This window comes from Anas acuta, chromosome 12 (genome assembly GCF_963932015.1).
Source record: "Anas acuta chromosome 12, bAnaAcu1.1, whole genome shotgun sequence".
NCBI lineage: Eukaryota > Metazoa > Chordata > Aves > Anseriformes > Anatidae > Anas > Anas acuta.
The window spans coordinates 20,209,480-20,221,684 of record NC_088990.1 but is presented as its reverse complement, the minus strand read 5'-3'; the positions used below and the strand labels follow the sequence as shown (position 1 = coordinate 20,221,684).

At 39.1% G+C, this 12,205-nt stretch overlaps 1 long non-coding RNA gene across 1 annotated transcript; it reads right to left on the bottom strand.

Annotated features, from left to right (window-relative positions):
• Positions 1-274: 274 nt before the first annotated feature.
• Positions 275-11,016, bottom strand: LOC137863325 (uncharacterized). Its single transcript, XR_011100868.1, has 4 exons — positions 10,754-11,016; positions 4,294-4,362; positions 1,014-1,208; positions 275-704 (listed from the first exon to the last, which is right to left on the bottom strand). It is a non-coding gene; the product is annotated as an uncharacterized lncRNA (long non-coding RNA).
• Between the last annotated feature and the right edge of the window lie 1,189 nt (positions 11,017-12,205).

The window sequence follows — 12,205 nt, the reverse complement described above, 5'->3', positions numbered from 1 at the left end:
AAGCATGCTTTAATAACATGAAAAGTCTGCATATAGTCTACTTACTAAATATCATCCATGTATATTATTAATACTGACCATTAAGGCCAAAAGAAAACAGAGGCGCACAAACATTTTGACCAAAGGTGCATAGGCACTGACCCAAGAAGAAAAGTCTGGAGAAAGCATATGACAGAATAAAGGTTTCCTTAACAAGGATGAAGAGAAATGATCTGATGGAAGGACATTTTATCTAAATAGCTGATGAAAGACACAACATGGGTGAAGTGTAATGTGATTCCTAAACAGAACAGTCCCACTGAGGAAAGATTTACTTTCAGAACTATTGGCATTTTTCAATACTGCCTTATCTCCATTGTAAGTTCATTTTTAAAGATTACACTAGTAAAGACATGTTTTTAATTAGTCTCAGATAATGTAACATAGTAAAAAGAGGCAAAAGTGTCTAAATTACTCTGAAATCTGTATTTTTATTTAGCAGAGGTATATTTTTCGGTCAAACATTGAGAGATTCAGAGAAATCTGAAGCCGGGACACTATGTATCTACTCTGTCCTGAATGTGGGATGTAGTAAGAACAGACAGCTACTCTGGGTAGGTGTTCTCACATGGTGTCTGTACAAGCCCACTATTTACTCCCTCTCACCTTGTCACCGTCATTCTTGTAGATATCACATGATTAACAGAACAGGTCCTCAGCTCCTCCTTAAAAGAACAAGAAAATATTTTAATCACTGTTTTCAGCTCTTGTGAGAATACTTCCTTCCCCTTTGTAAATACAAAGGCAGTATCATTTTGGACCACAAATTCTAACCAGCAGACAGAGGACGACACACCCATAGGAGCTGAAAAACAGAACCTTGACTAGTGACACGGACAAACTGCAAGTATTCTAGATAGACTTCAAACCTCAAAGTCTAGAACAGAGCCTTTAGCAGGGCAAATGGTTAAAAATGCACTCAGTCTGAAACTTAATTTGATCAGCCAATATTAATTTGAGAACTAAATGCATACTCATTTTCACAGGCACTTCCACAGTAGGACTCCACAAGCTTCATGCAAATATGAATGGCTACATTCCGTTCTGTGCAATGTAGGCATTGTTCCTAGGTTGGCTGCCAGGGCTCTGGCCAACCCACGCTGAAGTCTGTGACATTCTTCTGATGAATTCTCTAGGAGAAATGATCACCAACTGAGCAGCTGCTTCTACTGTAAAAAAAAAAAAAAAAAAAAAAAAAGTCTATAAGTAATGGAGCAAACAGACTGCTACGGATTTTGACCTTATGTCTCGACCTCTTGCTGAGTTTGCTAAAGGTCGATTGCTGGTTCAGAACAAGCTAGTACTCAGCCCCATATCTTAAACTTGCAGGAAGCAACTATGGCTGAATCATTCAGCTTTGGAGTTCAATGGAGTGATTTTAATCTTGAAAGGGGTATATAGAAAGGGGTAAAGAAGACGGTCTGATCCCTTGTTTTCTTAAGAAGGGAAAATAAAAACCCTAGCACAACCTCTAACAGCTTTGAAAGACTAACAAAAAGCTTAAAAAGTGAAAAAACTAACTGGGTAAAATATATACTGCATGTCTTAGGGAAAAGTGTTTCTGAGATCTTTCATTTTATTTTTCCAATCTTTGCTGAAACAACTTTTAGTTTTCTGAGTGTTGTTTCAATAACCAGATCTACTTAGATCATTCAAACCAAAACAATTAATTTTCAAGTCTATTCAATTATCCCTTTCAGTCTTTTGGAGCTATGGGAGAGTACCAGTACTTATGTCTCATGAGAATAGTTCCCTAGTCATAATATACATACATAAATTAACATGCTTTAAGGATATGCTTTAGACATTTTCGTTAAAAATGCCTTTATTAAGTATACTCAGCAACACGTCTTGCTCCACTGGATTACAACTCTGGACTCTATAAACTGTGGTTCAGATGAAAGCTAAATATAATTTACAAGTTATTTACATGTATCTTACAAGGTCTGATTCCGTAGAATTTCCTGGGGAAAAAGTTTCCTTTGAGATAAATTTAGATGCCGTAAAATTTCTTCTTACTTTGAAGGGTAAACACTTTGCCAAGAGTTTCCTGACCTACAGAATCCGTCTTATTCAAGAGAACAGAGTGGGACGTTTGTATTAGTCTATCAACAATTTTAATAGTTCTACTTCTATGGTTACACCTTTATATAATAAACAACTACAGTTTTTAAACAGTTGTATTCTAGGGAGGAATATATTCATATTTTGTTAGCTATCATATACAAGGACGTTTGAAGTGAAATTCAGATCTGCTGTGACAGGATGCAGCCGTTGAACACATAAGATGACTGCCATTAAAGGATTCAAATAACAAGGTCCTTGCAAGTAATGGTGTAAATTCAATTCATACTAACTGAAGCTAGATGTAATTATGTTTGAAAAAGTCTGTTGTCACATCCCTAAAGATTATAAAGGAGGAACAGCAGATTGCAGCAAGCATCAGATGCTTTCATCAGACCAGTGCAACATTCATAAATGTAGTATACAGCCTGAGAAACCAAACATGTCCAATTTCCATTAAGAGACTGACAAACCAATTTTTAGAAGTGTGTGTATAGACATGACTCATCTTAAGTGCTTCATCATTTTTCTGTAATGCCCTGTTCCAACAATGCAAAAACAAACAAACCAAAAAAAAAACCAGCAACATAACATTTCATAAAGTGTTTTTGGAAACACCAACAATTCAAAGAGATAACTGTTTGAACATCCCTAGAGTGCTACATTAAACAGTACGAAAGTTGTAAACCATGATTTTCAATTTTCAGTTTAATAGCTTGTTTTGTAGATAATATCCCAGCCAGAGATTCAGCCCCTTGGAACCCATACAAAGGAATTTTTAAAACAATAAAAACCATACAAAATTAACTATTGAGATTGTTTTTGGTTTTGGTAGTGTTTGGTGGTTTTTGTTTTGTGTTTTTTTTTTTTCAGTAGAAGGAATTCTATTAGGCAAGAAAGTGATGTTATGACTTCATAAGAGTGCTCAAATCCCAGTTTTGAGCATCTGAAGCTGAATTTTTCAAGTGATCTCTTGTTTTGGATCAAAACAAAACTACAGAAAGAATATGCTGCTTTGGGTAGCATATAGCTAGTAGCATTTTATGTAGTTTGTTATCTTAAACTTAAAATCCTTTCTGGTGTTTGGACAGTAATAGATTTGTACACGCCAGACTGAATAACTTGAAATCACGGTGAAAGTAAACCCATTCATTAACTCACAATAATTAAATGAAGTGTGGTTATTTCAGTATCTGCAATATCTGAGCTTCTATAGTAAGTAAACTTTATGATGGAACAGCAACAATATTCATATGAAACACTAAGGAAACATAACCAGCACAGATTACACCAATTTCAGTAACAAAGACAAGTGACAGATTCAAAATAATGCTATTTGGTATTTGACTTTAAAAGAAAAGTGAAAAAGCAAACACCTCATCAAGGAGAATTTCATTACATATCTGATTGCCTGCACAGCATGATGGAAGTCCTAAAAGTACAAATGGAAACAAATATGGAGATGGAGCAGTGTGAGAAGTAACAGAACCACTTTCCATTCACGCCCAGTCCACTGAACTTCACACCTGGAAATCTAGAAATATGGCTTTGTCATTGAATTTGTGAACCTTCAACCTTGACTTGTTCAAAGAAAAAATCTCAAATTCTATAGACCAGCATAACAGAAGCTAAGGAAAATTCTTGAAAAATCACTGAAAATTCTTGCTATGATCTTCTTTCATTACTGTTCATTAGAGTACTTGGATTGCATTACTTAACCACCAGGCATTTGAAAGTCAGTATGTTTTAAAAGAGTATTTATTTCTCTGAAATATTTTGAACTGCAACATTTTCTGAGATATGGAACTCTTCTGATGGTGTTGTAATCATTCCCACTTCCTCTGTAAATCATAATTATCTCACATCAGTCAGATCAGTAATCAAACACTGGGGTGGGAAGTAGAAAAGGTGACTCATTCCAGAAGCATTAAAAATTATAAAACAGCAATAAGTGAAAATAGCAGCTTGAAAACAGAAAGGCAAAAATGCAGACACAGAAGTGACAATTCATACAAGTCCAGAATAATTAATCTAATTTTAAGGGATGATGACAAGGGAAAAAATGTTGATATTTGTACATGACTGTGTTCCAAGATCTTTGTTTTAGGGAAGAGGAATGCTAAAGGCATAAGACTCCTCCCAAAGGCAGAAGAAAAAACTATTATACTACCAAAAGACAATTACTCCTACCAGCAGCTGGCTTGATTGTCTCTCCAAGGATTTTCAGAAGCTTTTCTTCAGCTGAAGCATGAGATGTGCCTAAACATGGAGAATATGCATGACTATTCTGATGTCTCATACTCAGTTAATAGCTGTAGAATCATTCACACTCACATAAGAAATAAACATCTATCACCATAAGGACAGAAAAATTGCAGGTTTCTGTTCAAAGGACTACTGGATTTCCCTTCAGACTGTCTTTCCTACACTATACTGCCCTCACAGAACCTATTCCAAGGTTCCTGACCTTTCTTTGCTGCCTTGGTCCCTTTCTACTTTGACTGCCATTTCTTCCTTTTGAAGAACACAGATGACTTCTATTAATACTGTAGCGTCTTTGATGCATGAAAGACAATTGGTATAGCAGAAATGCTAAATACATTGTACTCAGTACAGAACACAATAGTTTAACAGAATTCAAGATTTAACATTGTGTGTGGTATATCTGTATCAAATTACTGGTAATAAGTTGAAGTCAAATTTTCCAACATAATTGGCATTTCTTAGGTAATGCCAAGACCTCAGTTGTCTTGGGAAGTTAAGGTGCTTGTACACCTCCCACAATTAGGCTGCTTGTTTGTTTTGTTGTTGTTGTTGTTGTTGTTGTTGTTTCCCCCCCTTTTTTTTTCTACTTCTGTCTAAACCACATGATTAATTCTCTTCCTGTTGTGAGCAACTGTTGCCTCATTTCCATAAGGATACATGGCAGTAATACCACCTTAAAAAATCCTCATTTTCAACCCTCTCAATATTAGGCTATATAAGAGGTGTGAATTAATATAGCTATCTTTAATCAACATACTCATAATTAAGTATACTGAATAGAGAAAATAAACATTATTAAAACTAAATCCTAGTATTACCTCTCCGAGAATTCTTGTCCTCCTTTTACAAGAAAAATCAGTGAAAGCATATGAACGAATTTTATTAAATCTTGTGCAGTTTAGAACCATTCTAACAGATATTTTGATATGCTTCTTTGTGAGCCATCAAAACAGTAATAAGGGAAGTAATTTACAACTGAATTTCCAAGCAAGGACAGAATAAATATTTTTTCTAGAAGTACGTTCATGTGCTACAATGATCATTAAACCAAACAAACTACATGAACATTTTTATTCAGCCTACTGTTTTATAAAAGAAAACAGCTTATGCATTTTACTGTAAATACGTATCAGCAATAAAATTAACTGCTTACCATCCAGTAATTTAAACGGAAGACAATATCTGTTCAAGTTGCATACATATCACTCATGAAAGAACTTAGCTAAAAATTTCTTCTCTGCAAAGCATTATTGCATCAAGCTAGTTTTCACAGAAGCAGACCTGAAAACTTGCATTAATGAAAAACAAAGCCCACTGAAAATTGACTAATGGAATATAGCACCATTCTTCTGCTTCAGAATTTCAGATGTAATATTCTTAAAAGCCCTTCAGAAATCGTGAACTAGAACTTAAACTGTCCTATGACATTTAGACATTATGTCATTGTAACTATCCTTTTAAGACCATTAAACTCATATTTTAACATTGCTGAAATTACAAATTTGATAATTTTATAGAGGAGTGGAAACAGTTTTGTAGAGCTTCACATATAGTCAAATTCTAAAAGTAAAGAACATCATTACACACAAGCAAGCTCCATGTTAAAGTACCAGAACTTGAAGTGGCCCTAAGTACAAACTGTTTTGACAAGAGAATGACTAATTCATGAGGAATAGTCCCATCCAGCATTTATTCCAAATGATGATCGATATGCAAATTCTGATTACATCCCTTGCCTTCATCTAGCAAACGTGACACCCATATACAAGAAGGGCTGGAAGACAGATCCAGGAAACTATAGTCCTGCTAGTTTGACCTCAGTTCCAGGGAAGATAATGGAGCAGATTATCTTGAGTGTCATCACGTGGCATTTGCAGGGCAAGCAGGCGATCGGGCCCAGTCAGCATGGGTTTATGGAAGGCAGGTCCTGCTTGACAAACCTGATCTCCTTCTATGACAAAGTGACGCGCTGGGTGGATGAGAAAAAGGCTGTGGATGTGGTCTACCTTGACTTCAATAAGGCTTTTGACACCTTCTCCCATAGCATTCTCCTCAGGAAACTGGCTGCTCTTGGCTGGACTAGTGTATGCTTTGTTGGGTTAGAAACTGGCTGGGTAGCTGGGCCCAAAGAGTTGTGGTGAATGGAGTCAAATCCAGTTGGAGGCCGGTCACTAGTGGAGTCCCTCAGGGCTCAGTACTAGGGCCAGTCCTCTTTAACATCTTTATCGACAATATGGATGAGGACATCGAGTGCACCCTCAGTAAGTTTGCAGATGACACCAAGTTAGGTGCATGTGTCGATCTGCTCGAGGGTAGGAAGGCTCTGCAGGAGGATCTGGATAGGCTGGACTAATGGGCTGAGGCCAACTGTATGAAGTTCAACAAGGCCAAGTGCCGGGTCCTGCACCTGGGGCACAACAACCCCAAGCAGAGCTACAGGCTGGGAGCTGAGTGGTTGGAAAGTTGCCTGGCAGAGAAGGACCTGGGTTGGATGGTTGATAGTCGGCTGAATGTGAGCCAGCAGTGTGCTCAGGTGGCCAAGAAGGCCAACGGCATCCTGGCTTGCATAAGAAGCAGGGTGGCCAGCAGGGGCTAGGGAAGAGATTGTCCCCCTTTACTCAGCTCTGGTGAGGCCACACCTCGAGTACTGTGTTGAGCTTTGGGCCCTTCACTACAAGGACGACATGGAGGTGCTTGAGCAAGTCCAGAGAAGGGCGACAAAGCTGGTGAGGGGTCTGGAGAACAAGTCTTATGAGGAGCAGCTGAGGGAGCTGGGATTGTTCAGCCTGGAGAAGAGGAGGCTCAGGGGCAACCTTATCGCTCTCTACAGGTACCTTAAAGGAGGCTGTAGCAAGGTGGGGGTTGGCCTGTTCTCCCATGAGGCGTGGTGACAGGACGAGGGGGAATGGGCCAAAGTTGCACCAAGGGAGGTTTAGGTTGGATGTTAGGAAGAACTTAATTGAAAAGGTTGTTAGGCATTGGAACGGGCTGCCCAGGGAAGTGGTTGAGTCACCATCCCTGGAGGTCTTTAAAAGATGTTTAGATGTAGAGCTTAGGGATATGGTTTAGTGGAGGACTGGTTAGTGTTAGGTCAGAGGTTGGACTAGGTGATCTTAGAGGTTTCTTCCAACCCAGATGATTCTGTGATTCTGTGAATGAAACACTACAGGATTGCTATTGCAATATTAATATGCTTTGAAAGGACACTATATGTTATATAAATCACATAAGTTCCAGTGCATTTCCAAAAATTATCTTCTAATGGGAAGAATTAGTAATAACCATTGCTAATCACAAGAAATGCTCAGAGTGTGGTTTCCTTGCTTTAATTCTGGATGCAAATATACTGCATTCCATTCAATGAGAATTAGACAGAAACCTTGCTGTCCCAATTCTGTTTCTCTGACAAGCAGTACAAAAAGAAAATATAAATGGTATTGGACTGGCCGCCTTTTGGAAGCATGCAATGGAAATGTAGTAATGGTACCTATTAACATTGTACCTAACATACTTTTGCCAATTAGACTAGTGTCCAAAAGAAAACCCTAGATCAAAAAGCTTCTTCTACATAAACCATCTATATACCTGGTGAGACATTACTGCCAAAATTTATTTACTGAAGTGAAAATATTCCATGGAAAGTACTGATTTCCACAAAAACTTCCTGGGACTTTTAGAACAAGAGAGCAGCTTTGCTCCCTTGCACTGACCCTGTTCTGTAACGAACCGATTCATCGCACTACACACGCACACATCACAAAATTATAGAGAAGTTTTCTCTCAGGTTAGCATGTTGAACTGAGGGGCAAAGGAATCAGACAAGTACAAGGGATGACTATTTGGGATTTTCTAAGAGGAAAAATGTTGGTACAAAGCATGCACCTGTAATTTTGCATGTCTGAATCAAATTACTTTTGCAAAATTCTTTGCAGAATTTAAGGAATAAACATGATACTTTAAGAATGCGCCTTTAAACAGAAAAAAAAAATGTGAATAATGGTCAGAAATGGGCAGTCAGAATAAGTGTGCATGACACTTTCTTTTTCATAGACTCCCAATTTCCAACCATTTCAGCTTGCAGAAGTTTCGTATACCAGTGTGAGCATGGCTCTTCAGCAATCCTCTAAGCTCTCTTCTCACACAGACCTTCTCAACCCTGAGAACTATTGCAAGCATCAGTCTTTTCTAAATAATTGTTCAGTCTCCCCTTGTACTGACAGTTTTCCATCCACAGCATCCTTCAGTGAAGTTCTACGGATCTACTACCCACCATACGATGGATGACCTCTTTTTCTTTGTTTTGAACATAGGTTTAAGTGCCATCAGTTATTCTGGCATTGGAAGAGACCCTTAAAGCTGGCATTTGCTATCCAAGTCACAATTTTGCAGATCTCTTCCATAGTCATCTCAAAGTTTTCTCTTTTTATGTTGAGCAGTTACAGACTACTTCTAGTCATTCCTTGCACAGAAGCCATTCCATACCTTTGATCATTCTTATTGCCTTCTATCCCACTTCTATTAAGGGGGCTCTAGGATGGCTTTTCCCTCTTCACATCAATGTATACTAAATTTTATCTGCCATTTTATCGCAAAGTCCCTTGGTCTTGTATGGTTCTTATGTCTTTCTCCACAGTCTGCTCTCATTCCTATATCGAATAGCATAAAATCATTTCCTTGCCAACTTAAGTAAAGACACCAGACTCTCCTCTGAAATAATTCAGGTGCAGGCACATATTCTTTTCTGATACTGAGGGCTGTAACTTCCCTCAGCGGTGCAATGTGAATGTTACCTAAGGTGCAGTAACATCACAATAACAGTTTGGCAGCAGTCAGAGATTTTCCACACTTTCTTTGAGAAATGCAGGGCCTAACGTCTCATGCCTTGCACATCCAAAATTCCTACTAGATGCAATGAGAACTTTTTCCTTATAAAGATACAAGGCTGGATGCTCACTGGAAAGTTAAGTAAACAAATTGAGGGTGGCCCTCCCATAAAAACATGCAGACATACAAGAGCTCATTTTTCTCCTTTAAGCACATCTTTAAATTTATCTATGAAATTTTGTTAAAACTGAAACTGGTGCTTTAAATGCACAATATCTAGCATAATTTATCAGTACAGGCTGGGAGACGACCTGCTGGAGAGGAGCTCTGAGGAGAAGGACCTGGGGGTCCTGGTGGACGACAGGTTGACCATGAGCCAGCAGTGTGCGCTGGTGGCCAAGAGGGCCAATGGGATCCTGGCATGCATTAAAAGGAGTGTGGCCAGTAGGTCAAGGGAGGTGATCCTTCCCCTCTACTCTGCCCTGGTCAGGCCTCACCTGGAGTACTGTGTCCAGTTCTGGGCTACCTGGTACAAAAAAGACAGGGATCTCCTGGAAAGAGTCCAGTGGAGGGCCACAAAGAAGATACGGGGCCTGGAGCATCTTCCCTATGAAGAAAGGCTGAGACACCTGGGTCTGTTCAGCCTGGAGAAGAGAAGACTGAGAGGGGATCTCCTCAATGTATATAAGTATCTGAGGGGTGGGGGCAGAAGGATGTAGCCAACCTCTTCTCAGTGGTTTGTGGGGATAGGACAAGAGGCAATGGCTGCAAGTTAGAGCACAGGAAGTTCCACGCTGACATGCGAAAGAACTTCACAGTAAGGGTGACGGAGCATTGGGACAGGCTGCCCAGGGAGGTTGTGGAGTCTCCTTCTCTGGAGATATTCTGTCTGGACGCCTACCTGGGCAGCCTGCTGTAAGGAACCTACTTTGGCAGGGGGGTTGGATGATCTTTCGAGGTCCCTTCCAACCCCTACAGTTCTGTGATTCTGTGATAATTGCAATACAGCATTTATTTTTGGCCAGAAAACCTCCACTAGACATTAAAATCCTGCTCTAAAGTATATACATGCCATCTACCCACTCTGAGCTATCTTTATTTGATTTATAGACAATTAGCATACATTTCAAAATCCATTTATCATTAAGAAAAAATACATTAAAGACACTGTTAATTTGCTAACTATTATGATACATACAAGATATAATCAAACTTACCAAATATATATTCAGCTTAATACCTTATCTACTATGTATGCAGGTAATTATTGTAGCAAGACGCAGCTATTTTATTTTGTGAGCTATAATAAATTGGGAAGGAGGAACAACATTTTATTCTATCAAAAATCAACAGGTATATCCAAAAGAAAAACAGAAATATTATTCCATCTCTTTAGAATATCATTAAAGTATTTTAAGTTGTCCTTAAAAAGAAATACACCTGGCCCACTAAATATAAAAGTAAACAATAAAAGAACATTCTTTCCCAGAAATAAACAGCAATAAACCCAATACAAAAAAGCAGAAACCGTAATGAAGCTGAAAATGATCTCAACACTCACTGTGCTGGTATTTCAGTTTGATATTTGAAACAGAGTGAAGACAATGCTGGACTACAATCAATTTCTCCAAGAACCGATGACTACTCCCTTGAAATTATCAGATCTGCAAGGAGAAATACAACCATTCTTGAAGATCAGCTGCCATCTAGTGAATATTAAGAAAATTGTTTAAAACATCGGTTTGGTTTTTTTGTTTGTTTGTTGTCTTCCTTCCTTCCTTCCTTCCTTCCTTCCTTCCTTCCTTCCTTGCTTCCTTCCTTCCTTCCTTCCTTCCTTCCTTCCTTCCTTCCTTCCTTCCCTCCTTTCTTCCTTCCTTCCTTCCTTCCTTTTACAATTTAACTAGATTCTTGGTGGAACACCTTCCTGCCACCTTGTCACTGCTGATTTTGGGGCCTGTAAAAGTTTCAGGAGCATGAGTACTCAAAGTGACGCATTCCAAACCAGAATAGTCATTCAGCAATGTTTTCTGTAAAAGTATATAAATAAGGTCTTGGTACTACAGTTTGGTAAAAAAAAAAGAACACACTTTCAAAGAGCTGAATTGACGATTTTTGGACTCCATTATATTGAGTTCCTATGCATATTTAAAATTAGCTGAAGTGATGTTCACATTACCCGTTTATGTTCATATTGCTTACAGTTTTGTATACAGCCCTTGGTTCATGAAGGAATGTGATGAAACAGGACACCACCAAAGAGATCTCCTCACGTTTTTCTCATGAGACCTTCAAAGTGCATGCTGGACAGCTTGTAGGCATGCCATAAACCCCTCCCCGTCTGTCTATGAACATACCAGTCTGACAGTGCCATGTGTTTGAGATGCCAATCCTCGTACATATGAGGTCTCAAACAGAGCTTGTGTGTATTAAGTACATGTGTAACTGCACTCATAGCGAAGCTACTTCCAGGAGTAAAACTGTGCACTTTCTAAATCTCACAGATCATGGCTTTATATTGCATCCTACAATGCTGGCAGATCTGAAAGGTTTTTATAGAACTATTGCACAATTCATGGCACAATTTGAAAAGACCATGGGCCAAACAGTTATAAAATTGTTTTTTCTCAAACACTGACTGAATATTTGTCAGAACAATGCATTACAACAGATTTATCCATTCCTGAAAAAATTTCTGCCTCCTATTCACCTGTACCAGCAGCTTCTCAAGGCAATTCTGTGGCTCCCCACTTGCTTCTCTTAGCACCTAGGGTTGACTCTACCCCAACTGCCAGCACTGCCTTGAGCCAGGGGAACTACTGGAAAAAGGGAGCCCAACTTTTGAGAATGCACTTGGGAAGCGCCCACCCGACGAGCGGGTGGCGCTGAGGAGACGACCTGAGGGAGGCGAGGGACCACCGGCACGTCCAGCAGTGAGGAGAACAAGGTGGCTGGCCACACCAAGGGGTACGTTAGCCCTATTTCGGCTGGGAACGGAGGGTGTGAAAGGCTGAGA